This window comes from Canis lupus, chromosome 13 (assembly GCF_003254725.2).
Source record: "Canis lupus dingo isolate Sandy chromosome 13, ASM325472v2, whole genome shotgun sequence".
Lineage (NCBI taxonomy): Eukaryota > Metazoa > Chordata > Mammalia > Carnivora > Canidae > Canis > Canis lupus.
In genome coordinates this window covers 23,627,746-23,653,510 of record NC_064255.1, presented here as the reverse complement: position 1 = coordinate 23,653,510, position 25,765 = coordinate 23,627,746, and the positions used below count along the sequence as shown (strand labels likewise).

General features: G+C 48.9%; 1 long non-coding RNA gene across 2 annotated transcripts; it reads right to left on the bottom strand.

The window, feature by feature from the left end:
* Positions 1-428: 428 nt before the first annotated feature.
* Positions 429-13,028, bottom strand: LOC112662397 (uncharacterized). Of its 2 annotated transcripts, none has more exons than XR_007401553.1 (5): positions 12,956-13,028; positions 9,589-9,742; positions 3,667-3,876; positions 2,762-2,941; positions 429-590 (listed from the first exon to the last, which is right to left on the bottom strand). It is a non-coding gene; the product is annotated as an uncharacterized LOC112662397 (long non-coding RNA). The 2 variants fall into 2 exon arrangements; XR_007401552.1 differs by having other exon boundaries at positions 429-572.
* Between the last annotated feature and the right edge of the window lie 12,737 nt (positions 13,029-25,765).

The following is a 25,765-nucleotide window of genomic DNA, read 5'->3' as shown; positions in this document are numbered from 1 at the left end:
CTAGGCCAGGAGGTGTGTGTGTGTGTGTGTGTGTGTGTGTGTTTTTTAAAAGATTCATTTATTTATTCATGAGAGAGAGAGAGAGAAGCAGAGACACAGGCAGAGGGAGAAGCAGGGTCCATGCAGGGGGCCTGATGTGGGACTTGATCCCAGGACTCCAGGATCATGACCTGAGCCGAAGGCAGATGCTTAACCACTGAGCCACCCAGGCGTCCCTGAGCCACCCAGGCGTCCCTTGGGAGTTGTGTTAAGTGTCCTCCCGACTTCTTCATTGACTCTTCCAGTCCATTCTCCCTCCCACTCCCTAATCTACTCTCCACCCCACACCCAACTTTAAATATTGCTCAGATCTGTCTCACTCCAAAACCCGCTGGCTGTTCACCAACACGAGTGAACATTCTGTGCCCCCATAAATTAAATCATGTGAGTGATTTATTGGATCTATTTTTATTAGACTACCACGAGGCACAGAGATTCCAGAATTCAGATGCCACAGATACTTCTCCAGGATGTACCACGGTGCCAGGCATTGACATATTGCGGCATTTAATCCTCTCCACATCCCTACAAGGCTGATAAAGACACAGAGGCTGAAAGGAGTGAAATAGAGAGATGCAATGGCCCCCATGGGAATGAACGAGAAGGGCTGCTGCCCCAAGTCTCCAGACTCCTAGGCCTGTGTGTTCAATAAGCATTTATTGAACACCTGTGCATAATGAGTATTGAACCAAGGAATTGAGATAAAAGGCAGCTGCTGGATCTCCCTTTGACCTTACAGCAGTGATGCTGGGAAGTACTTCCAGGTGTCTAATCTAAATTCCTTTTGCTACAACTCAATCCCATTCCCACCCCCTGCCTCACCCCTATCCCCAGATAAATACAAAAACAACAGTTGCTGATAAGATCGCCAGCTTCTCCTCCAATTGTGGCTTCTGTCTTTGGTTGCCACACAGGCCTGAGATAAGCCTCACAGAACAGGCTTCATATCTCCCTGGACATTGCCTTCACGCTGCCAGTCACTCCTCAGCACCACCTCCTTTCACCCCCCCACCCCCACCAGACTCAGGAAGACCAGTAGCTTCAGGGGAGCCTTCCCTGAGGAGAAAGGAGGAAAGACAGCTGAAAGTGGCAACTTGTCCCACTGATCACTTCTCAGGAGGTGGCAACAGGCAACTCTCTGTGGGCATATGGCTGCCTCACTTGAGAGGATCCCCAGCTTGGGGAACAGTGAGGGTGGGCCGCCGCTCTCACCCATGCCCTCCACAGCTCCCTGGTGGCTCCCGCAAGATGGATACCACAGAGGATTTTTCTTCACTGGCTTATCAGGGAGGACAAGGACAACAACAGTCTTTCTATGGAACTCACAGATGAGTCTAGAAAGACCTAATACACATTCTATGAGTAAACGATTGAAAAAAAATAAATGAATGTGAGAGTAAATGAATTAGCATGCCACTACAGAGGTCAATGAAGGGAACAAGAGAATAGTAGAATGAATCACAATGAATACATGAGTGAGCGAATAAAAGAATTAATGTCTAAGCACTTGAATGAATCCATGAGGGGAAAGAATAGCAATTAAATGAATACATGGATAATGGGTGGGTGGACGGATGGATGGATGGATGGATAGACCAATGGGGTGGATAATGAATAGTCACAACTTCTTAGAGGAAGACTAGGGGGCTAAATGATGGACTCTATCCTTGCACTGCCCCCAACCCTACACATTGTCCTACACATAGTCAGAATTCTAAGTATTTGTCAAATAAATAAGCAGATGGATAATTAGACATTCTCCTTTTTTGCAGTGCATGGTACTAAAACTAGCACTTGATGGAGACCTACAAATTTCAAAGATTCTTCATGTGAAAAGAGCTCTGACTCTTGAGTTGGATGGGCCTGGTCTTAAATCCAGCTCTCCATATCCTAAGCTGGGTGGTTCATCAAAAGGCACTCACCCTCTTGGAACTTGAGCTTCGTCTACAAAGTGGAGACAATCATGCCTATATCATAGAGCTATAGTAGATATTAAAGAAGAATATGTGTATCTTGCACATAGGAAACACTTGATGAATGAATGTTTCCTTTCTTTCCTAAGCACGTCTTCTGCCCTCTATCCATCCAAAACCCACCAGCTCCAGTGCCCTGTGAGGCTCTCCCTACTCAGGGGGCCCGCTTTTCTAGCAGCTGCTAGAGGACCCACCTAAGCTGCACCAAGGATTCCAAACCCACACAAATGGTGAGGTAATGAATGTTTGTTGTTTTAGACCACTGTTTTGAGGTAATTCATTATGCAGCAACTGTTAACTTATACATCTGTTTTACACATGGGGAAGGGGAGTGAAAACTCAGCCTCCCTGTAGCTTACACCCTCGGTGAATGGTGGTTTAAATAAGAAACATGATATAGGATGACATCCCAGCCCTATTTTGCTAAGCCTTGTGTTTGACAGAGTAGGGCTCTTCTCACTCCCTGCAGGATCATACAAAGATTTTTCATCTCTGTCCCTAGCACAGAGCTTCCCAAAGCATTTGGAATTTCTTGGTGATAAGGTGATGGGAGCCTTTTTGTTCTAATGAAGTGAATCTTGGTGGGCTCCTACATAGCTCCAGGCTGGGGACTAGTCACTAGAAAGAGCCAATCTTGAGTAGAAGCCTAGAACTTTCAGCCCCACCCTCCAACCCTGGGGGAAGGGAGAGGGGCTAGAGATTGAGTTAATCACCCACCAAAGGTCTATGATTTAATCAACTGTGCCTACCTTATGAAACATCCATAAAAAACTCCTAAACAGTAGGGTTCAGAGAGCATCTGAGTTGTGAACACGTTGATGTGTCCGGAGGGTGGCGCATCCCAATTCCACAAGGGCAGAAGCTCCTGTGCCCAGGCCCCTCCAGACCTTGCTTTATTTTACCTCTTCATCTAGTTGTTCATTTGTATCCTTTATAATAAACCAACAAAGGTAAGTAAAACATTTCCTGGGGTTTTGTGAGCCATTCTAGTAAATTATCAAACCTGAAAAGGAGAAGGTGGGGGGGACCCTCTGACTTTGTAACCAAGTCGATGGCAGTGTGGATAACCTAGGGCCTCAATACTCATGACAATCTTATGAGACTGAGCCCTGAAACCTGTGGAGCCTGGTACCAACTCCAGGTAGTTAGTGTCAAAATTGAGTCAATGTAGGACACCAGATTGCCGTCTGAGATGCCGTCTGAGAGTTGGAGAACTGGTTTGTGGCAGGAAAAAAAAACCCCACAAGGTTGGAGTCAGAAGTGTTATAGGTAAAAACAGCTCACCACGCTGGCAGGTCCCTGGGTTGGGGGATCCAATCCCTCAAAGGCATTAGAGAAATGTTGCCTAAAATTGGCAAACTCCCAAGCCCATGAGGAAGGTGGGTAACAAGAGAGGCTGACAACCAGCTCTGACTTTTGGAAAACTTCCCCATGAGACATCTCCAGAACCTGTGGGCTCTGGGGCCTCCCATAGCCTCAGGGGTCAGAAATTGCCACCCCACCCGCCTCAGAGCATCTTCCTGAGATGAGAAGAAAGAAGTGGGCTAACCCCAGAGCTGGAATCCATTCTCGCTTTTACTTGAACTCCACCTAACCCCGTTACACGAAGTCCCTTATTTGATTCTCTCAGCCCTGAAAGGGTTGATATTCTTACCCCACTTGACAGAGGAGGGGGTCCTTAGTCCCACTTGGCTTTGTGAGGCTTCCAGATGCCATGCTGGTTACTCAAGATCATACAGTCAGAAGCAGTGCCAGAACTAGAAAGCGGGTCTCCTGAGCCACAGTGGCCCAACGCTCTCATAACACCAGCTATGCTTCCAAGAACCAAAGAACAGAAGGAGTGACATTGCAAGAGAAAATCCCCCTGGGAAAGAAATAAATGAAAATTAATGATGCACCTGGACACACTTGGTATGCCTTTTGAGCAGAGATATCTTAAGATTGATGAGCTACAAGATTGTGCTGCGCTACTCAAGCCACGGAACCTAACACACATCCTCTTGCCCTGTGCTTACGGATGTGCCTGACCCTTTAGAAATCAGTCAGATTTGGGGTCATTTCCTTCCCCCTGAACCTGGAGGACTCTTGAGTATCATGGAATCTTGATGTAAAAGCACTGCAACCAGGAGCTGGGGGTAGGGGGGCGGCTGTGATAGCGTATTACGGAGTTACTGCATAATGCAGAGTTTCAGTTGGGATGATGAGAAAGGTCTGGAGATGGATTGTGGTAGCGGTTATACAATAATGTGAATGTACTTAAAGCCACTGATCTGTGCACTTTAAGATGGTTAAAATAGTAAATTTTAGGGGTGCCTAGGTGGCTCAGTAGATTAAGTGCCTGACTTGATTTTGGCCCAGGTCATGATCTCAGGGTTGTGAGACAGAGCTCCGTGCTGGGCGTGGAGCCTGCTTAAGATTCTCTCTCTCCCTTTCTTTCTGCCCCTCCTTACCTCACTCATGTGTGCTCTGTCTCTAAAAAAAAAAAAAAGAAAAAAGAAAAAAAGAAGTAAATTTTATGCTATGTCTATTTTACCACACTCAAAAGAGAGAGAGAAAGAGAGGGTAATTCACCCTTGAAAAAAAGTAAACAATAACTGGAAAAACACTCCTCTCACGGCACCTGGGTGGCTCCGTGGTTAAGCATCTGCCTTTGGCTCAGGGTGTGATGCCGGGATCCTGGGATCAAGTCCTGCATCGGGCTCCCTGCTTCTCCCTCTATGTCTCTGCCTCTCTCTGGGTCTCTCATGAATAAATAAATAAAAATCTCTAAAAAACAAACAAAAAAACCACTCATCTCTTGGCTAAATGGGAGGATGGAGGAAAAAAAAAGATACCATGTGCTCAGTGGAGTGGGAATTCTGGGAGTCCTTCTTAGACCCAGAGACTGCCCCAAATGACACCAAGTCTTTGTCCCAGCATAACTGGGCCATGTACTGCCATTTGGGTCCTCCCTAAAGGACCTCCAAGCTCTGCAGTAAAAGAAAGATAAGCAAACAAACAACTTCACAAAGCAGGCACTGGGGATCCCTGGGTGGCGCAGCGGTTTGGCGCCTGCCTTTGGCCCAGGGCGCGATCCTGGAGACCCGGGATCGAATCCCACATCGGGCTCCCGGTGCATGGAGCCTGCTTCTCCCTCTGCCTGAGTCTCTGCCTCTCTCTCTCTCTCTCTCTCTGTGACTATCATAAATAAATAAAAATTAAAAAAAAAAAAAAAAAAAAAAAAAACAAAGCAGGCACTGGGCCAGAATTTCTAAGATGCCGGCCCAGGGAGTGTCAGAGCTGTGAGGCCTCCTAGAGGTCCTCTGATCCCACTCGCTCGTTTTATGGATGGAGGAATTAAGCCCCAAAGAGGAGAAGCACTGGCCCACACAGCAGATCAATCGCAGCAGAGCCAGAAGCCCTGCGAGCGTTTGCCTAGTGGACATGAGTTCAAGCGCGGCTGGATCACTGGAGTACATGTGACTGTTGGCTGACCTCACCCTTTCCATCTTCATCTTGCTGGTCAGTAGAAGGAGAGCAAGGAGAGCAAGGATGACACTGCCTTGGTCTTCACATCTCAGGTGAGGTCAGTGAGACTGAAGATCTCAAGTGCCTCGCCCAGGGCCTGGTCCATGGTGGGTGCTCTCTCCCCATCCTATTCCTTTGGTCTGGACTGTTGGCCAGTGCTCCCCCTGCAACCTCCCTCTGCTCTTATTGCCAACAGAGTGAGAAGGTGGGAGGCGGAAGGACCTGGGTGTCCCCCACAGCGGGGTAAGTGTTACCTGCTAAGGCATCCAGCCTGCTCAGATCCTGGTCCCTGGGGATAGTCAGAAAACAGAACACCCACTTTTGCCAGCAAAAGTGGCAGGGGCTCCAAAGGCAGCTTCCACTCAGAGGATGTCTCATCTCCCACCACTACGTTCCCTCTTTCCTGGGCTCCTCACCGCCACCCCCACCCCACACACACACACACATACACACTGGCCTGGGACTTCCAGGAAGGAAGATTGGCTGGAGCACAGAGCACCAGTCCATCTTCGAAGGCCTTCAAAGCACCATTCATTCAACCCTCACCCCACCTGGGTCAGGGAGTGACACCCCCATCACAACTGAGAAAATTGAGACCGAGAGGTTGAGGAGCCTGTCTGACCTCACAGGGCTAGGCAGTAGTTGAGGGACAACGTCCACCTGGAGTCCAGAGGAAGAGGCAACGAAGCTGGGACAGGGCTGCCTCTGTATCCCGCTCTCTTCCTGGGCCACAGGATCCTGGGCACGTTACTTCAACTCTTAAACTCGATTTCCTCACAGGTACGAGTGGCATCTGGAATACGGGCCCTGCCTCATGGAACTCTCATGTGAAAGCACCTGGCGCCTGGTAGGCCTGCTCCGGAAATGACCGGTTCTCTTCCCTTCCCTGAGGGGTCACCCCAACACTTCCCCACCTCCCAGCCAGCCGCCTGGCTCCTGCCCCTGTTGTTGACACCACATCCGGGCCGCATGTTGTCACCCTACATTACACCACCACACCTCACCAGTGACATAACCCCCTCCATCTCCCTCCCCACCCACCCCAGGCTGGCGTAACCCGGGCTCTGCTGACACATCCTCACTGAAATTCAAAACCAGATACTGCGTGTTGGTTTGCTGGTTTGTTAGAGGGCAAAGCCAAGTCCAGCCTCTTTTTCTCTTTGCTCTCTCTCTCTCTCTCGCTCTCTCTCTCTCTCTCTCTCTCAATATCTCTCCGGGCCTCAGAGCCCCGAGGAGGCTACCAGGAGCCAGGAGCTGGGTGGGGGCACGCACAGCCCCAGAGCCAGGCCCAGCCCAGCCAGCTCGTCCCATAAGCTCCTGAGGCTGGATGGCAGGAGCCGTGGGTGCAGTAACACGGCGGTGTGAAGAAATGGGCCTGCCTGATGAAACCCATTTCTCAGAGATGAGAGACAGGGAGAGCTCCAGCCGGAGTTCCCAGAAATGTGTCTCCACTCTCTCACCCATTCAGAGAGAGCTCTGGAGCACTGACTGTGTGCTAGGGGCATTAGCTGGAGACACTGTCACGAGGAAGGCCGGATCAGAGGTCCCAGCCCCACAGAGCTGTACCTTGTCGTGGCTTAGCACAGCCAAGCAAACTCCTAACAAAGCAAAACCAGAGAGCTTCGGATCATGAGAAGTGTTTGGAGGGAAACAGGATGGGCTGATATGACAGCAATGAGTCCCGGGAGTGCGTGCTGAGTGGAGTGATTCAGGAAGGCTTCTCTGAGGAGGTGACCATGAGCTGAGACCCAGCAGGTGGGAAGGAGCCAGCCATGTGAGGAGCTGGGGTGGACTGTTCCAGGAGAACGAATCAGAAATGCAGAGGCCTTAAGATGGGAGATGAGGAAGTGACCGTGGCAGGAGCACAAAGGATGAGGAGCAGGGTAAGATCTGAAAAGTCTCCAGACACCAGATCACGAAAGAAGAGACTCCTGGGCCACCGCAGGAGCTTGGATTATATTCAAAGAAAGATTTGAAAGAACCCTGGAAGCTCCTTCCCTTCCTGGAGCCCCAAAAGCCTGGGGGACGAGGGTGACCAGTATGACTCCCAAACACAGGCACCCGGACAGTAGGACACGCAAGGAATCTCAGGATCTGTCAAGATCCATACCCTTCTGCTCTGTAGGTCGGGGGACAGGCCCGTGATGGGAAGGGGCATGCCCACCACCTCACCGTGTGGCTGTAGCTGGGCAGACCTAGAACCTGGGACCCTGCAAGTGAAAGTGGAGCCTGAATTTTTCACAGTTAGCATTATGATTTCCTTTCACTCCACATCAAACCCATTCTTTTTCCAAGAAGAAAGGGAATATGGATGGTCTCCTCGGGTCACACGGTAGGAGGAGCCGGGGAGTCAGGCTCCAAACCCAGGTTCTCCTGCTGCCCATGTCCATGCCCTTTCCAGTGGGCTATTTGGGATTTAGGTTCTTCCCGAAGGCTGCTGGAACCTTAGGACCTCCCAAACAGCCCTCTCAAAGGCTTTTTGGGAAACACCACGGGGCCCAAGCAGGTAAAACAAATGAGCCAGATGACCTCATGCATTGGTCCCTGACATGCACGCAGTTTTTAGAATAGATCAAGGAAACTGTCTATAAATAGTGATCGCTGGGCATACACTCTCCATGATCGTTTCCTTCATAAATGATCCACTAGAGCTTGCTCCCCGTAAGACTACAGAACTCAAACTCCCACTGCATCAAACTAAATGGGAGGGTTTGTTAAAACACTGGCTGCTGGATCTTGTACCCCAATTCTAAGTCAGCAGGTCTGGGATGCGGCCCACGAGTTTGCACGTCCGTCTAACAAGTTCCCAGGTGATGCTGATGCTGCCGGCTTGGGGAACCCCGCTTTGAGAACCACCGCTGTATCACTACACTGTGGTGTCTGCCCAGATCTCTTTTAGGAGGACCAAGGTCCTCATTCATCCAGGGATTGTCCCTCCACAGGAACTACTCTTAACAGAAGGGCCCACCTTACACAGAATTATGTCCCCTTCGTGCAAGCAGCCTACAGGTCAATTAGAGACGTTCCAAGGGCTCAGCTGGGGACAATCCTGCAGGGCCGGCTCAGCTTCAGAGCACCCTGTGGGACAGCTCCAAGGTTTCTGCTGTGACTACGTCCCAGTTCCACTTCTCCTGCTAAATCCCACATTCTCAATTCCCTTGCAGGTGTTCTTCCCAAAAATACTTCCCATTAAACACCCTGAATTCAAGTTTCTGTCCCAGAATCTATTTCCCAGAGTGTCTGAATTTAGGGACTTGGTACAAGAAGTGGGGTGCTCTAGGGAAGCTGGATCGCCCATTTGCTGACTGGCTGACAGTGAGTACTCCAGCATTCGGGGAGAGGGAGATAAGGGCACAGCTCCCGGAGTGTAAACATGAAGCCTTGTCCTGGTGGCAAACTGGAACGGATTATCTGTGGAAGGGAATGAACTGGTGGGTGCACTATCCCAGGCTCTTGAGAGGCTTGGATGAGGTACCAATTATAATGACAATAAAACTGATGGCTCTCACTGAATGCCATGAATGCTCTAAAGAAGGACAATGAAAATCACCCACGTAAGGCACAGTGTCAAAGTCACAGGGGCTCTTTGGCACGATCTGAACAGCTCTCAGCTGATACAGTGGTAGGTAGAAAAGGCTGAAGCCTTCACCGGAAGGGTAAGAGATCACCAGAAAATTCTCAACCCTGGCAATTCTGTTATGCTAAATTCCGCGCTTTAATTAGAAAGCAGCAGAGAGCCCTGTGACTTGGGAGAAGGACATTAGTGTGGATGGCTCAAGAACATCCTTGGAGCCCCAGAACATCCAGAACTCTCTAAGCCTGCACAAGTGGCCTAGGACTTCTAGTAAACACCAGTTCTCCCACCTAGCTTAAAGATGATGCCCCTAAGAGATACACACACACCCCCTACACACACACACACACACACACACATCACCCCCCAACTGCCAAACTCTTAACTAAGGCCACATTGTTATTATTCAGCCAGAAAACACTGGGTCTGCCAGGCTTCCCGGATAGGAATAAGAATGATAGGATCTCAAAATAATAGATGCCAGATGGCACTTACCTATCAGAAGCGAGATGAGGGCAAATATTGTGATAAGCCACAAAATCACTGAGGCAGCTAGGGGCCTGAGCCACAGCCAGCTATGGAGATGTTAATAAAACTCGACATTCCTAAAGGCGTGCTAGATGACCAGCCAGCAAGAGAATTGCTCAATCTATACAATCAGAATAAATCAAGGATCAGGATCTCTGGCCAAGTTTCTAGACCTCAGCCCATTTTCAATTTTGAGGACTGTTGGATACAGGGTATGAGTTAATACATGATACCCAAAATACTATCGTGGCTCCTGTTAGAATGAGAATGTCTGGGAGCCAGGTAGCAACTGGAATCTCAGCTCACAGTAGGTCTACACATTCACCAGCAGTCATTTCCACTTAAGCTACAAGTGGAATGGAAAATACTTGACAGTTGGCAGAACTTCCATATTGTTTCCCTGGCCTGTGAGGTAAGAGCTATCACAGTGGGGAAGGGCAAGTAGAAACTTCTGAAGCTGCCTCCACCCACCCCCCACTAGCTGAGATAGTGAATCGAAATCAATATTGCATCATGACAGAGATTAATGCCACCCTTAAAGATCTAAAAGATACAGGAATAGTAGTTCCCACCATGTCTTCATTTTAGATGCCAGTCTGGCCATGAAAAATGACTAGAAGGATCTAGAGGCTGACACTGATGTCAACACAACCAAGCAGTGGCTCTAACTATATAATTTATATATAATGTATGTCTACTGAGTAGGTTAACCCAGCCCAGGATGGATATAGCCACTGAGGTGATGAGTGTGTTCCTCTACATCTCTCTCAGGAGGAACGACCAGAAAGAGCTCACGTTCATGTGGAATGGACAACACTGTACATTTGTAAGTCTTTCCCCAGGGCTACACTGACTTTTCTCTTCCCCATCATAATACAACTTGAAGAGAACTGGACATTCCACAGAATGTTACATTGGTTGACTATATCTCATTCCTATGACTTCCTGTTAATGAGTAATGAGTAAGAAGTGACAAGTACATTGGAGGTCTCGATAAGACCTTGATAAGAGCAAGCGCTCTGGAGGATGGAGACAGACCCCATGAAGATTTAGGGTCCATATCAGTTTTAATGGGTTCTGGGAAAGGCCAGGATATCCCCTCCAAAATCGAAGGCAAATGATTACGTCTTGCACCTCACACCGTGAAGATGAAGGCACAACACCTGGAAAGCCTCTTCCAGTTCCAGATTTAGTATATCCCACATATAAGAATATTGCTCCAAGCCCATCCCCAAATAGCACAAAAGCCTACCAGCTTTGAATGGAGCCCAGAGGAGCAAGGTGCTATGCAGCAGGTCTTGCCTGCAGCACAAATGGCCCAAGCACTCGAGCCTTAAGCCCTGGCAGCCTCAATGGGATTAGAGGCAAATCTGAGGGAGCAAGGTGCTGTGTGGTGTTTATGGCAAGCCTTAGTGGGAGACTCATAATCCATACTCCTGCTGCAGAGCTGCGTGGGTGGGAGGGGGATGGGAACCCCTAGGTGCCATGGAACACATTTTGGGAACCACTGAGTAATGCACTCTCAAGACTCCCTCCAACTCAGATTCTGTAGGTCCTTCTCACCCTGGGTTTGCTCAAGCCCAGGTCTATATAGGTCCTATTTGTCTGGGGGCCAATTCTGTCTGTGTGCCTGGCCAACAGCTGCCCAGGAAAAGGCTCCCCACTGCTCTCATCTGAGAAGTTCTGGCTCAGAACGGGCTATCTGAGAGTGCCAGCCAGGGATACTGCCAAAGTGTTTCTAGTCAGAATAAGAGCTGGAGATCTTTCCCGTGACTCTGCCTTTGCTTTAACTGCAGAAGCTAACTAGCGTTGGTTTGCAAAACCTAATATTTTTTGCATGGGGCCGTGTGTTGTGTGTAAATCCCAGACCACAGTTTAGTTGTCTTGCCCCGAACCTTGCCTCCTCTGACGTGCAGGGTGGAGATGAGACTGAGGGAGAGCCTCTGTTGCAGGCGATGCTGGTGCCTTGGAGGGAGAGCTCATCCAAAGGCACCCTGCGTTGACAATAGCCAGCATCCCATCACCCACCAATAGAACCCAGTTGAAGAAGAACGACTGGTCTAAGTCTATCATGGCTTTGCTGTCTGGGAAACGCCTTCCCCTCTCTGGGCCTCAGTCTCCCCATTATAAAATCAGGGCGGTAGACCTAATCTGTCTGTCTTGATGTTCTCTGATGCACAACTTGAAAAGTCAGGGAAAGAGCTTCCTCTCGTCTCCCCTTCATCTGTGGCTCCTATTACAATCACCTGCCTGCATTCAATCTTGGATCTATGTCAATGTGTGTGTGCTTCAAGAAGGGAAAGAAATGAAAAAATGCACCCTGAAATAATGAGAGGCCTGGCAGATTGAGTAACCTCCCAGCTGGGGCAGGTGTGGGGATGGGGGGCCCGACCCCAAGCAGCTCAATGATGCATAGCCTTCATACCTCAGCCTGCCGTGTCGCACACAGAGGGTTGGCTGTCTGTACCAGGACACGTCCTGGAGAGAGAGCCCTTCAGACTCAGCCCAGCACCTTCTACGGTGGCCTCACTGGGAGACTGTTGGGGCAGCTCTCTTGTCACCCCCTGGTGGGGGTGGGCAGCCTGGGATGCGAATTCCGTGGGACAGGGAAAGAAGACAGGAAGCACTGTCAAAGTGACTTCACTTCTCCTGAGAAGGGACTATTCACAGTTTCAGAAGTAATTCCTAGCACACAGTAGGTACTCAATAAAATGTTGTTACTGGTGTCTTCGAGGTAATACAGCCTAAGAACAGCGACTTTCAAGTATTTTTGACTGTGAAATGCGTTTTGCATAATGACACAGAACACACACACACACACAAACACACACAGTATCCAGTGTGTATGTGTGTATCTGAAACAAAATATTTTCAAAAATTAATCCTTAGGGCATCCTACAAACAATATGCCCATGTTTTCTCTTCTATTTCCCTTTCAAATGCTGATTATGATCCACTAAATTGATTTCATGACCCACTAATAATGAGCAATTTCCAGTTGGAAAACTACAGGCATAGAAATAAACCTGTGTTTGAATTCATTAGCTGCTACTTCCCAGCTGAGGCCAGTCGAACATATTTCTCAGCCTCTGATTCCAGCCTGTAACCTGAAGATTTCCAGACCCACTTCTAGAGAAGGTGAATGTGAGGATTATATATACATAAAGCCAAAGCAGCATGCCAGGCCATCGTAAGCACCCCGCAAATGTCAGGTGTCATTATGATCTCACATGAGGAACTGACACTCTCAGTTGGAGGAGTGAGGATCCCCTGTCTAATCCTCTGACACTTTAGACGCCCACCCCCAATCTGAAAGCGTCAGGGAACTAACAACCTCACAAAGGCAGCTGGGTCAGGTGCTGAGCCACATGCTTTAGAAGAGGCAGCCACAAATTGGACACTAATCCTGCCCTGGAGGAGCTTAGATTCCAGAGATGAGTCATAAACCCCATTATTACACAGAGAGATGGCATCTTATTCAGAGTAAAGGCAACAGGCCTGGGGTTCAAGGCAAGAGTTGTTTCTTCCAAATGAGGCAATCAGAGTGGTGGGGTCTGTGTTTACCTGATTCAACAAGGGAGCCCAGTGCAGCTCTTGGACTATGAGAAGTACCTTATAAATATTTACATATGAAATCAGTGAATGTACAAAAAAAAAAAAGAAAGAAAGAAAGAAAAAGAAAAAAGATGTTCAGGGGAAGATCCAGATGCACACAGGCAAGGAATCCTAGGCAAGGAATTCTATGAGAAGTCACTTCCAGGAGGTCTAGGAAGGTGTTGAATGAATGAAATCCAAACCCACCCAGGGAACCAGAACCAAACTCCCTACCACCCCTATCCCTACAGCCCTGTATTGGCTGAGAAAAACAGAAGAAGGAAAATAGTGGTCTAGGTGTGGGAACTTGTTTTCCAGCCCAGGGTCGCTGGCATATGATCCTGGGACAAGTCACTTACTTCCCTTAGCCTTTCAAATGAAGGGTATTGGGCAAGATACTCTCTAAAATCACTTCCAAGTCCATAAGCTCTTTGCTCTATAAGCCCTTTTTCTTCCCCTTTCTCTCTTCCAACTACCCCAGGGCAGCCCACTGTGTGTTGCTGTTGTCATCTTTCTGGATATTTGGCCCAGAAACACAGTCAACAAAGAACTGGCTGGGGACAAGGTGTTCTGGCTACTATTGCTATGAAATAAATTACCCAATACTTAGAAGTGTAAAACAATCACCATTTTATGTTGCTCAGGATTCTGTGAGTCAAGAATTCAGAAAGGGCTGGGCTGGGCAGTCCTTGCTGAGACCTTGCATGAGATTGGAGTCTATCCCGATTTGGGCTGCACTCATCTGAAGGCTCAGTGGGGCTGGACACCTAAGATTATTCAGTCGCATCCAGTCCAGGCCCAGATGGCTGGCAGTGGAAGCCGGTTTTTGGCTAGGTGCTCAGATGTGCCTCTCCAGCATGGTGGTGTCAGGGTACTTGGACTTGTGACATGCCAGCCAGCTTCTCTAGAGCAAGCGACCCCAGAGGACCAAGCAGAAGCTCCATAGGCTTTTTTTTTTAAGATCTTATTTATTTATTCATGAGAGACAGAGAGAGAGGCAGAGACATAGGCAGAGGGAGAAGCAGGATCCCTGCGAGGAGCCCAATGTGGGACTTGATTCCAGGACCCTGGGATCATGACCTGAGCCAAAGGCAGATGCTCAACCACTGAGCCATCCAGGTGCCCCTCTATAGGGGCCTAGTTTTTATTTTATGACCTAGTCTATGGAAGTCATGCAAAAAACCTCTACTGCATTTTACTGCACTAAGCCAGTTCAGATTTAAGAGGAAGGGACACCCTTCAATGGCAGATGTGTCAATGAACTTGCAGACAGGTCTTAAAATTGCCACATAAGATGCCAGTTGATAGAACAGTGATGTACTCATGTGTTCACTCCATCTCTTTGGCCTCAATGCCCTTTTTACTATCCTGGGATACACACATATATCGTGATGCCCCTTACTTTACTAGATCTTTTCCTATTAGTTCCTCTCTTCTCAATAAAACCTTGCCTATTCTTATGGACTAAATGTTTCCCCCTTCCCAATATTCATATGTTCAAGTCCTAATCCCTAGTGTGATGGTATCAGTATACGGGGACTTTGGAAGGTGGTTAGATTTAGGTGAGTTCATAAAGGTGAGGCCCCCGTGATGGGATTAGGGTCCTTTTAAAAAGAGCTAGGGAGACCAGAGCTCTTTCTCTCTCCACTATGTGAGGAGACAGCAAGAAGACAGCTGTCTACAAGCCAGGAAGAGAGCTCTCACCAGGCACCAAATCTGCCAGCACCTTGATCTTAGACTATGAGTCTCCAGAACTCTGAGAAGTGAATGTCTGTTGTTTAAGCCACCCCAGTCTGTGGCATTTTGTCATAGAAGCCCAGGCACACTAAGACACCTGTCCCACATCCTATTCACTCAAGATCTCAGCCTATGTATGATTCCAAGGGATCCTAATGAAAAATAACTGGACACCTGATCCCTCTTGGACATGATCATCTCTAAAAGGTCTCTAACTGAGTGACCCAAAGAAGGCAATTTCAGACATTGTGGCAGGTAAGAAAAGGAGATAAGAAAATATAATTTCAATATCCTGATGGGTTTCTGAGGCCTAGTGAGGCCCTATATTTGGAGTATATCATCAAATGAAAAGCCTATGAAATCAGTAGGACTACAGGTGGGGAAATAGATGTGAGGCAATCAATTTCTGTTTTTTCTCTAAAACTGGACATGGGGGAAGTGGGGGAGCCTGAGTGGCTTAGTCGGTTAAGCATCTGAATTTGGCTCAGGTCATGATCCCAGCATCCTGGGATCAAGTCCCCTGTCAGGCTCCCTGCAGAGCCTGTTTCTTGATCTGCCTCTGCCTCTCCCCCTGCTTGTGCTCTGACATGTGCTCTCTCTCTCTCTCTCCGTCAAATAAATAAAATCTTTAAAATAAATAAACAAGCAAACAAATAAATAAATAAAACTGCACACGGTTTTAACAGATGGCTAAAACTGTCGAACAACTGTCCAGATTTGAGCTGAGCCCGATGAGACAGCACTGCCTTTATCAGCATACCTCCGGATTAGCATTTATTGTACCTCCACCTGTTACCTCATATTAGCCTAGTAACCTAGTTGGTTAAGCTGAGTCAAAAGAAACTAGTTAGGACTGAACATAATAAAATAGCAGAGCACTTAAGGGGTTGGGATAGGGTGGACAATCAATAACAGGATAAGATGTAATGTGTGGGGTAGACTGAACTGGAAGAAAATGTGCTCAGCATGCTCCCTGCTCAGGCCTTCATAATTTCTTTTCTTTTTCTGGAATGCTTTATCATCACATAACCTTATCGCAGCTCCTTCACGTCATTCAGATCTCTGCTCACATGTCACCTTCTCTGGCCACCCATCAACTCTCACACCCCTTTCCTTGATTTATTTTTCTAATCTCCATTTGTAAACATTCTCTATATATTGGCTTATTTCTGTCTTCCTCTTCTAATCCCATGAGAGCAGGAACTTTGTCTTTGCCAGCTTCCTGCTGTTGCCTGCCCTTCCTAGATCGATATCTGGTATACAGCAGGCGTTCAATAAATACTATTTGAACGACTGAACCGTTCACCGAACCAATCTTGTTGGAATGTATGCAAAGAGAATGGACCACAGTAGAACCAAGTGGAGGAGAGTAGAACATAAAAGGGGGAAGATGGAGTGGAGTGAGCCAGGGTAGAATGGTGTAGGGAGGGGCAGGTAGCTCAGGATGAAAGAAAGGAGAACGAAACTAAATTCAGAACAGTAGGATGGAGTGGAGCCATGGCTTTTCAATCCCCCATACACGCTGGCACCATCTGGGGAGCTCTTAAATCATGCAATGTCTGGATCTACCCATTCAGATTCAATTAGGCTGGGGTGGGGCCCAGGCACCATTATTCTTTACAGCTCTCTATGTGATCCAAATTTGCAGCCGAGGGTGAGAACCACTCTATTAGGACATTCCGGTTATAGAAATTAGGTTAACCTCAAGCCCAGCTGTAAGGCTTATGCATAGGAGAGCTACCAGCTAGAACCTCGTACCCTACCAACAGCACGTCTGTAAGGGAACAAATCTCTCGAATTTTCAGCTATTGCCCAATAAAGAGTGTTGTTCTGACAAATGTGTTAAGTGGAAAGTCTCATCTCAACCAGAGCAGCCTGATTCTTCTGTGGGGCCAGGCGGTCTGCTAGGGTATCTCCAGGGGTCTTCTCTGCACGATATGGATTGGGCAATCTGCGGAAGTCATTCATTCCATCTTTGCAAGCAGATAAACAGGGTCACCCTGGGACTCCAGTCTCCTCCAAGGCAGACTTTCCCCCCTTATCTTCCTCCCTCTGTCCAGCTAAGCAAAGTCTCCTTCTGCTTTGGACCAAACCAAACAGAATTATAAAGGAGGCCCAACGTCCAACTTCCACTATCATCCTGACTTCAGATTAAAATAATAATAATAATAATAATAATAATAATAATAATAATAAAAAATAAATATATATATTCAATTTATTTAAACTAAAAAAAGAAACACAACAAAAGGTTTACCCATTTTTCCCACCTCCCCCCCACCCCACCCCCACCTCTTGCAACTGCCAATCAATCTTCTGTATCTATAAGCTTGGGTTTAGTTTGGTTTGGGTTGGGTTGGGTTTTAAGATCCCACATTCAAGAGAGAGCACACAGTATTTGTCCCTCTCTCTGACTCATTTCACTTAGCATAATGCCCTCAAGCTCCACCTATGTTGTAGTAAATGGCAAGACTTTCTTCTTTCTTTGGCTAGATAATATTGTGTTATACAATTTCTGTATCTATTCATCCATTGATGGACACTTAGGTTGGTTCCTTTTCCTGCCTGGTGTAAATAATTCTGCAGTGCACATGGGGATGCATATGTCTTTTCAAATGAGTGTTTGTTCTCTTCAGATAAATACCCAGAAGAAGAATTGCTGGATCTTAGAGTAGTTCTATTTTTAATTCTTTGGGGAACCTCCATAGTGTTTTCCACAGTGGCTGCACCAATTTACATTCCCACCAACACAGCAAATGGTACCCTTTTCCACACCCTTGCCAACACTTGTTATTTCTTGTCTTTTTGATGCTAGCCGTTCCAACAGGTGTGAGATGATAGCTCATTGCGGTTTTTATTTGCATTTCCCTGATGCTAAGTGATACTGAGCATCTTTTCATGTGTCTGGTGGCCATCTGTGTGTCTTTGGAAAAATGTCTATTTGGATCCTCTGCCCATTTTTTAATATTGTTTAGGGTGGGGTTTGGGGTTTGGGTTTTTTTTTTTTATGTGTTTGGGGGTTTTTGTGTTTTTTTTATTATTTTCCTTTTTTTTTTATTGGAGTTCAATTTGCCAACATATAGCATAACACCCAGTGCTCATCCCATCAAGTGCCCATCACCCAGTCACCCCCACCCCCTGCCCACCTCCCTTTCCATCACCCCTTGTTCGTTTCCCAGAGTTAGGAGTCTCTCATGTTCTGTCTCCCTTTCTGATATTTCCCACTCATTTTTTCTCCTTTCCCCTTTATTCCCTTTCACTATTTTTTATATTCCCCAAATGAATGAGACCATATAATGTTTGTCCTTCTCTGATTGACTTATTTCACTCAGCATGATACCCTCCAGTTCCATCCATGTCAAAGCAAATGGTGAATATTTGTCATTTTTAATGGCTGAGTATTATTTTCCTTTTGAATTGTATGAATTCTTTACATATTTTGGATATTAACCCCTTACCAAATACATGATTTGCAAACATTTTTTCCCATCGCATCTGTTACCTTTATGTTTTGTTGATGGTCTCCTTTGGTGTGCAGGAGATTTTGAGTTTGATGTAGTTCCACTTGTTTATTTTTGCTTTAATTGCTTTTACTTTTGGTGTTAGATTCATAAAAAAATCTTCACCAAGACCCATGTCAAGCAGCTGACCACCTATGTTTTCTTCCAGGAGGCTTATGGTTTCAGATCTCATATTCAAGTTTTTGATCTATTTTTTCTAAGATTTTATTTATTTGGGAGAGAGGGAGGGAGGAAGAGAGTATGAGCTGGGGGTGGGGGAAAGGGCAGAGGAAGAGAGAAAAGCAGACTCCCTCTCTGAGCAGGGAGCCAGATGCAAGGCTGGACCCAGGACCCCAAGATCATAACTGGAGCTGAAGGCAGATGCTTAACTGACTGAGCCACCCAGGCGCCCCTGATCCATTTTGAGTTAATTTTTTCTGTATGGTGTAAGATAGTGGTCCAGTCTCATTCTTTTGCCTGTGACTGCCCAGTTTTCCTAACATCATTTATTGAAGAGATTACCCTTTCCCCACCGTATATTCTTGGCTCCTTTGCTGTAAATTAATTGACCATATACGTGTGGGTTTATTCTGGGCTCTCTATTTGGTGTCATTGATCTATGTGTTTGTTTTTATGCCAATATCACGCTCTTTTAATTACTATGACTTGGTAGTACGGTTTCAAATCAGGGAGCATGATACCTCCAGCTTTGTTCTTCTTTCTCAAGATTGTTTTGGCTGTTTAGGGTCTTTCACAGTTTCATACACATTGTAGGATTGTTTGTTTCTGATTTCAGATTTGCTTCTCTCTAATGCCAACTCTGGCCCCAGCTTTTATCCAAATCCACTCCAGCTCTCCAGGAAAAAAAAAAAAAATAACAACGACAATGATGACAACCATTCCTCCTTGAGCTCTGGCGGTCATTAATCTATGCATGATAACTTGCAAAGATACTCAGTTTATAGAACAGTGGCTAGCACTCACCGACAGCTCATTATGTACCAGGCATCCTTTTTTCAATTTCATTTATATTAGCTTATTTATCCATTCTATGAGGCAGGTGCTATTATATCGTCCCCATTTAAAGAAGAGAAAACTGGGGCACAGAACAGTTAAGTAACCTGCCTAAAGACACACAGCTAGAGAGTGACAGAGCAAGGATTGCAACCTTTGGCTCTAGAATCTGGGTTCTTTGAGATTTTTTTTTTAATTTTTATTTATTTATGATAGTCACAGAGAGAGAGAGGCAGAGACATAGGCAGAGGGAGAAGCAGGCTTCATGCACCGAGAGCCCGATGTGGGACTCGATCCCGGGTCTCCAGGATCGCGCCCTGGGCCAAAGGCAGGCGCCAAACCGAGGCGCCACCCAGGGTTCTTAGCATGTATATCCTGCTGCCTCATGCAACCCCTGTGTGTGTGTGTGTGTGTGCGTGTGTGTGTGTGTGTGTGTGTGTGTGTTAGAGATTTTATTTATTTGTTCATGAGAGATAGAGAGCAGAGACACAGGCAGAGGGAGAACCAGGCTCCCGATGTGGGGCTCGATCCCAGGACCCCGGGATCATGCCTCGAGCCGGAGGCAAGATGCTCAACCGCTGAGCCAGCCAGGTGCCCCATCCCTATGTATTCCTAATAACAGTCTCACCAGGCAGATATTATTTCCTGAGTTTACCACCCAGAAGGCGGGTTCCGGCTGCCCCCCGCACTTGTTCCACATGGCCACAGTGGATTTCCACCTCAAACCCAGTCTTGTCCAATTCCAGAGTCGGAGGGCTCCCAACCACCACTCAGCCCTCCCGCTCACACGCCTGGGAGCTGGGCCAGCAGCAGAGGCCTCCCCTCTGCCTAAGAGCAGTGGTCCGGGCCTTCGCCACACAGTCAGGGCTTTCTCACCCAGGGCCACTCCGTCAAGGGCAGGTCTCTGGAGACTTCTGGATTCAAGGCCCGTAGGTCCCCGACGGGCAACTCCCCCAGGCCGCACTTCCCCAGACCTGACCTCCCTCAGCCTCCGGCCAGCGCATGGGACTCTGTTCCATGATGGGGTGTCACCGGGTTCCGGGTGGTGGGCTCGAGTGGGTGAGGGAGGCCCTTTGAGTCACTGAGGAAGCCAACAGCCGGAGTCCCCGCAGCCCCCGCGCCCAGGCCGCACCCCAATACTTTGGAAATGTGTAATTCGCACCCTCATCCTCCTCCCACGGGCCCGGGGGTTCGGCTGCTGCTGATTCATTTTCAGAAGCTCCTCTTTCCACAGCAGCAGGAGGAAGGACTGTCCCCCGCCAGGGCCATGTGTGTTTGCTATGATTCATCGCCTGGTCTGCAACCGCCTCAGAAATAGGCCTTACACAATCCCGGAGCCGCTGGGAGCCTCGCGGCGCAGGGGCTTCCCCTCTTACTCACCCTCTGGGCCTCGGTCCACTTCCACGCAGCCACGGGAACGCAGAGGGACAGGCACATGCCCAAAAGAGGAACTTGGGAAACTGGCAGGCGGGGTGAAGGCCGCCCCCCGTTGTTGGCAATGCTCTGAGGCAAGATCGCAGCTGTGCGGCTCCTGTAGAAGTGAAATGTGCACCGTAAACAGAATCTCCCCGCGCCCCCGGGGCCGCTGCCCGCTGCCCTCACAGCCTGGGGTCCCGGCTGGAACCAGGGTCTGGGGGGCTGCCCTGCTCCGCTGCGCGCTCGAGGTTGGTGGGGAGGCTGGCTGCTGGCCGGGCCCGGAGCCGGTCTGGGCTTAGGAAAACCGGCAGCAGTGTAGACGGAGGGATGGACTGTGCCCATGGGGAGCTCCTGCGGCTGGCCCCCCAAGACCTAGGCCGGTGGCTTTTTGGATTCTGGCACCTGGGGGGCGGGGAGGGAGGGTGGGATGAACGTGGATGCTCGGGCCCCATCGATCAGCTGGGGTGGGTCTTCAAAGTAGAGTTGGAACCTACTTGCCAAGCCCTCACTTTGCATTTGAGAAGAATTGGCCCAGAGAGCAAAAGGGACTTATCCAAGGTCACACAGCAGCTCGTGCAAAGATTGGACTAGAACTTTGCCTTGACCTATGAGGTCCTGCATGAGCCGGCCTCCCCCCGCTTTGTCACCTCTCCGCGTTCTCTCTGACGTCGCCTCCTCTCTGTTCTCTCTCCCACGTCCGGGCCTTTGTATGCCCCGTCGCCCCTGACTTTACCCCAAATCTTTCATGATTCTTTTTTTTTTATATATAATAAATTTATTTTTTATTGGTGTTCAATTTGCCAACGTACAGAATAACACCCAGTGCTCATCCCGTCTTTCATGATTCTAAGCCAGCAGCCCTCTGTGGCCCTCCAGCTCCTCCCCTCACTTTGTGCTCCCTCAGAAGACCACCTGATCTCATGTCCGTGTTTGTTAATCAGCTTTTCTTCCCATTAGAATGTGCTCCCCAAACGGCCGGGGCTTTCTGCTGTGCACCCCGCACCCACACAGTGACTGGACACAGCAATTGCTCAATAAATATATTTGTCGGATGATTGAGGGTCCCAGCACAGGGTATACACTGACACCAGTGCCCCCAGCCCACACCCACCAGGCCACTGTACCAACTGTCTGCCAAGCCCTGGGGTCATGTGTTTCTCCTCAAGGACCAGCTCATGAACGCCCACAGAACAAGCTCGGAACAGAGACCATTCCTCTGTAGAGACCATTCCTCTGTAGGAGAGTATCTCCAAGGTATGCCCAGGGAGGACCAAGGACTGCTTCGTAACCCGCACACCAGGGTGACCACAACCAGAAAACGGTGGTCCCCACCCAGAAGCCCTTTGGGGAGGCCTTTCTCTCTCTCTCTCTCTTTTTTTTTTAATGATTTTATTTATTGATTGATGAGAGACACACAGAGAGAAGCAGAGACGCAGGCAGAGGGAGAAGTAGGCTCTCTGCAAGGAGCCTGATGCAGGACTCGATCCCAGGACCCCAGGATCACACCCTGGGCCGAAGGCAGATGCTCAACTGCTGAGCCACCCAGGCATCCCTGGGGAGGCCTTTCTGGTGATGCTCCCACTGATCAAATGTGTTCAGACTCCCATGGGCCACTAGTCTTCACAGTTTACCGGCCCCAAACTCTCTACTGTCACCATCTTGTTTTCAACCAGTCAGAACCCTTGCGTGTATAGCTGTTCAGCGACCACAAAATGATCTCACAAAGATGCCCGATCCTCACAGCAAATCTGGGAGCCGGGTGCAACTGCCCTTCATTTTACAGATGAAGCCCATGAAGCCCAGAAAAGCAAAGTCACTGGCCTAAAATCACACAGCAAAGGACACAACCAAAATCAGATTTGAAGCCAAGTCTTGGCAAAAGCCAGTCTTCTACTCTGGCCTCCGCGCCAGCAGCTATTCCACACCAGGCATGATTGGTCACCTACCTCAGGCCCAAGCTTCACTCTGGATCACGTTTGGCTGTTGCCCGAAATCTCCCCCTCCTGGAAGATGAAAGGCTTACCATGCTCAAGGAGATACAACAGATCAGGTGTCAGCTTCTGAAGGTCAATCCAAAGGAGGAAACACCAAGAAGGTCAATCCAAAAGGTCAATCCAGAAGAGGGAGTCACTGTAAGTAACTCAACTGCATGTGTCCTCCAAACACAGAGCCTGAGATAAACATTAGGGTTTGCACAGATTACTTAGGAGATGACCCCAAGAAACAGGAATGAGGGGCTTACGTCTGAGAAGGAAAGAACAGTCTATAAAATTGTGTGCTCTTGAAGTTGCCCTCACAGGAGCTAGATTCTTATAGGACCTATGACTTCTGGGCTACCCTTGAACAAGGCTGAATGGGCTCTCCAGCTCTGGAGAGCTGGGCCTGAGGCAGAAAATCAGAGTTGTGTGTCTGGTGCCTGAGGTGGGAAGCTGTGAACAAGTGTCAGAACTCACCCAGAACCCTCCAGTCCCCACAACTGCAGGGAAAAACAGAGACAGACTGCAGGGATGTGCTCAGGGCATCAGAGCCTCCCCTACAGTTTCAACTTTGGCCACAGTCTCTTCTGGAAGTAGTCCAAGTGTGTTTTTTTGAACGAAAATGTGGCCACCCCTCCCTTGCCGTCCTGGACATCAAAGAATCAGAATTTTACAGGTCAACGATTTCTCAGCAACTTCCTCAACTAAGAGCTAGACCCGGGCCCTCCACCACCCTGCAGCAGCACAGAGGCCTCCTGGTCCGCTTTCTTTGCTCTCCAGCATCTCTCAATCACTCAAAAATTCTACCTATACCAGGTCTCTCCAGGTAGAACCCCAGGACCTCCCTCCGTCAGGGTCCTCACTAGGCCCTTGGGGCTCAGGGCCTGTGACTGATGCGAGCCTGACCTGGCCCTTTCCCCCCCAGACTCCTTGTGGTGCAGATGGGGACTCTGGGCTGAGGTGACTGGCCTAAGACCCTTGGCAACTTAGAAGCATCTCGTCTTGGGGCACCTGAATGGCTCAGAGATAGAGCACCTCCCTTCAGCTCAGGTCGTGGTCCTGGGGTCCCGGGATCAGGTCCTACATCGGGCTCCCCGCAGGGAGCCTGCTTCTCCCTCTGCTTGTGTCTCTGCGTCTCTCTGTGTCTCTCATGAATAAATAAATAAAATCTTTAAAAAAGAAGAAGAAGCATCATATCTTACAGCCTTTGGGGCATAGACCCAGGACTAGCCACAGAATTTGAATTTGCAGGGCCCGGGGCAAAACGAAAGTGCAGGGCCCCTTTTTCAAAAATGAATAAGAATTTCAAGGTAGTAAAAGCAGAGCCGACTAAAGCAAAGACAGCCCATCTGGACGCAGGCCCCGTATGATCGGCACCAGTGCACACTCACGCACACTGTGTGTGTGTGCACACCGAGATGCGTAGGCCACACCTCTCCCGGAGGAATTCCAAAAGGGCAGGGTGGGCTACTTCCAAAACAACAGCTTTCCAGCCAGATGAGCCTTGGTTGGAATCTCAACTTTGCCTCTCACCTGTTGTGCAATTGAAATGAATTGCTTACGCCCTTGGGCCTCAGTTGCCTCATCGGTAGAATGGGAATGAGATGGCAAACTGCACGTAAAGTACAGAGAACATGAAAGGCACTGAACAAATGTGAGTCCTTTGCCCTCCTCGCCACCTCCCTCCTCCCTATCAGTTTCGTCCCTTGCAGGCTAGAACCGGGACACACACACACACACACAAGCACCACCTTGGCCATGGTCTGAGTCTCAACATAACAGCTGGAGAAGGTGGGGGGCTGGTGTCCAGGGAGGGAGGGGGCTCCGGACTCCTCCTCGTTTGTCTCTGCTCCAGCCTAGGGCCCGGCCCTGCCAAGCTGGGCCCCCCCCCCCCCCCCAGCCTCTCTAAGGAAAGGCCAGAAGTTCCCATGGTTGGCAATTCTTCTTTCTCACCCTCCTTTCCTCGGGAAGGAAGGAGAACGAACGGCGAGAAGGGCTGCATCAGGCCTCCACTGACTCATCGTGACACTGTGGGCAGGTCACAAATGATGATCCCTGCCTCAGCTTTCCCATCTCTAAAATGGAGCTAATGATGCCTGCCTCCGGCCTCGGTGACAGGATGTTCGGAGAGCATTCATTAAGGCTGCTGTGCGGCTGTCATTGTGCCTTAGCTAATAACACACTGCCCAGGTGAGGCCCCAGGAGGCCTTGGGAGCTCTGGGAAAGCACACTCTCAACCATCTTCAAAGCATCCCTGAGAAGCAGGTGGGAGGCAAAGCTCAGGACATGGGGAGGACGGAAGGAGGAGCCGTCCCCAGTGGCAGGGAGGAACAGGGGCACGAGGTCCCGCACACCCCAGATGGGGAAGGTGACAGTCTCCCCTCAGCTGAGAACAAGTGTGAGCTCCCTGAGCAAGGCAAGCCCTCTAAGCTTCCTCCTGAAGTGGGAGTGATAAGGCTCACTTCTCAGAGTCGTGCTAAAGATGAAATGGAGCCACGTATGTGCCACTGCTGGCACCTAGTAGGTGCTCAGGAAACGTGTGTCCTGAAATTAGGAACATCACCAGTGGGGCTGGCCCTACTTTGTGTCCACATTTGGCACTTTCAGGGGCATTTTTTTTGTTGAACCTTCCCCTCTTGGTAGGTTGCATTCTACATCTTCCTTAGGCCACAAACCACACCTCTCTGGACTCAGACACGGTGAGGGGATGGGTGACCAGGTTCTCACCCACCTCTTGAGGACACCTGGTCCTGCCCTCCCTCCCCAGGCGGAGAGATGTCAGGCGGAGAGGGGTTGGCAGCGGCATTCCTGTCACCAGCAGAGCCTGGCAGGAGGGACAGATGTTAAGTGCCCTTGAGAAAATGGTGGTCTGAGAGGTTAAGTGACTTGCCCGAGGTTCTACCGTCA